Source organism: Macaca mulatta, chromosome 19, assembly GCF_049350105.2.
Source record: "Macaca mulatta isolate MMU2019108-1 chromosome 19, T2T-MMU8v2.0, whole genome shotgun sequence".
Classification (NCBI taxonomy): domain Eukaryota; kingdom Metazoa; phylum Chordata; class Mammalia; order Primates; family Cercopithecidae; genus Macaca; species Macaca mulatta.
In genome coordinates this window covers 46328757-46331494 of record NC_133424.1, presented here as the reverse complement: position 1 = coordinate 46331494, position 2738 = coordinate 46328757, and positions in this window count along the sequence as shown.

Sequence of the window (2738 nt, the reverse complement as noted above, 5' to 3'; positions counted from 1 at the left end):
TACACCCCCCACCAGCGCCATGACAGTTTACAAATGCCATGGCAACGTTGGGGAAGTTACCCTACATGGTCTAAAAAAGGGAGGCGTGAATAATCCACCCTTCGTCTAGCATAACTAAATAAGAAATCAAGACTAAATCAAAAAATAACCATAACAATTTGCAACCAGCAACCCTTGGGACTGCTCTGCCTATGGAGTAGCCATTCTTTTATTCCTTTACTTTCTTAATCAACTTGCTTTCACTTTACTCTGTGGACTTACCCTGAATTCTTTCTTGCACGAGATCCAAGAACCCTTGGGGTCTGGGTTGGGACCCCTTTCCGGGAACATGGCCACCTGGTTTTTATTTTCCCAGCAGGCTGCCTGTTGACTTTTAATGACCAAATTTCCATCGGATCCCCTAGAATAAAGCCACATCCCCCCAGACTTCCCAGGGCAGGGCCAAGCCTTCTTCAGTGCCCCTCACACCCGCCCTCCTCCTCACCAAGGCGAACCGTGTCCCTCCAGGACATGGTCACGTCGGTTCAGAACCCCCAGGGTGGACCGTGTTCTCTCAGAGTCCCCAAACTTCCTAAAACATAGGTACAGTACGTTTCTCAGCTGGCAATTACAAAGGAAAACTCAGTCACTCCTTGTTGTAACTCAATATGTCTCCAGCAAAGCAAGCCTTAGGACAGGTCTCAAATTACATCCCACATCCTATGGGTAGAACAGCCAGAGGTAGACGTTTGGGGAAACTGCACTGAGGCTCTGCTAACGAGATGTGGGCCTGGGGGTTCCTGACCAACAAAGCCGTGGTGGGGCTCAACCTCGCCAGGGGTGTGGGGGTCAGGGACTGACGCTGGGATCGTTTTCCAAATGCATAGTTTGTGTTTCTCAAAGGAGTTCTTGTAGGTTGTTTACATTTTAGGAAGTTGGGCTGGGCGCAGTGGCTTACGCTTGTACTAGGAGGCTGAGGTGAGCGGATCACCTGAGGTCATGAGTTCGAGACCAGCCTGCCAACATGGTGAAACCCTGTCTCTAGTAAAAATACAAAAATTAGCCAGGTGTGGTGGTGGACACCTGTAATCCTAGCACTTTGGGAAGCTGAGGTGGGTGGATCACCTGAGGTCAGGAGTTTGAGACCAGCTTCGCCAACATAGTGAAACCCCGTCTCTATTAAAAATACAAAAATTAGCTGGGTGTGGCGGCAGACACCTGTAATCCCAGTGTCAGGCCTCTGAGCCCAAGCCTGCACGCATCCAGATGGCCTGAAGTAACTGAAGAATCACAAAAGAAGTGAAAATGGCTGGCTCCTGCCTTAACTGATGACATTACCTTGTGAAATTCCTTCTCCTGGCTCAGAAGCTCCCCTACTGAGCACCTTGTGACCCCCGCCCCTGCCCGCCAGAGAACAACCCCCTTTGACCGTAATTTTCCACCACCTACCCAAATCCTATAAAACGGCCCCACCCCATCTCCCTTCGCTGACTCTTTTCGGACTCAGCCCGCCTGCACCCAGGTGATTAAAAAGTTTTATTGCTCACACAAAGCCTATTTGGTGGTCTCTTCACACGGACGTGCGTGACACTCAGCACTTTGGGAGGCCGAGGCAGGCGGATCACCTGAGGTCAGGAGTTTGACACCAGCCTGGCCAACATGGTGAAAGCCTGTCTCTACTAAAAATACAAAAATCAGCCGGGTGTGGTGGCGCACGCCTGTAATCTCAGCTACTCAGGAGGCGGAGGCAGGAGAATTGCTTTAACCTGGGAGGCGGAGGTTGCAGTGAGCTAAGATCATGCAGCTGCACTCCAACCTGGGAGACAAGAGTGAAACTCTGTCTCAAAAAAAAAAAAAAAAAAAAGGAAAGTGCTTGGGAGCTGTGGCGGTTGGGTGATGTATTATAATTGTTATTATTTAAAGTCGTGGTGAACAGGCCCCCCGCTGAGCCTTTCTTCAGCAGAACAGCAGGTTTTCAGCAACCCGTGGCCGATTCCAGGCAGAAAACCCCTTAATGTGTCACAATGTTGAGGCAGCAGTGCCCCCTGGTGGCCACCGGGGCTGCATGAGGCTCTGCAGAGGCTCTAGAGAAGGGGGTTCCCTCCCCAGAAGCTGCCCAGATGGAGAAAGGGTTGGCGGGGAGGCTGTGTTCCCAGCGTCTAGTGTCCCTGTCTCCACCCTGCAGGGCCCCATTTTCCGTCCTGGTTCAAGGTAGATGTCTTTTTTGCTCACTGAGCATCTACTTCCACTTCTGGAAATAGCACCCTATTTTTCTTTGGGATTCCCACACTCAGGTCACATGGTTCTTGAAGGCCTAGCTCCTCCCACTCCACCCTGCTCCGCCCCTACCCCGTGCATCAGGTGCACAGTGATTTGCCTAGGGATGAGCACGTGACCCAAATCTGTACAATGGGAGCTGGGCCTAGAATTTTGTTGCCTGGGACTTTTTCTGCAGAATTGATTGGGAAACAGTTTGTGTGGAAGGGGCCATCTCCCTCGCTGATTGTAGGAGAGGCTGCTTGGAAATGAAGCTAACACAGAGTAAGGCAGATTTGAGAGAGCAGCTGGATCTAGCTGTACCTGAAGCCAATGTGCTCCAGGAAAATTCCAGTTAAGTGAACCAACTAAAATCTTATATCTAAAATCAGTGGTAACTGAGGGACCCACACTCTCTGCCTGATTTGCGCCAGGTCCTAATTCTTCTCCCTCCCGCCAAAACGTCCTCATTGCTGTGTACATTTGTAAGCTCGGAGGCCGCA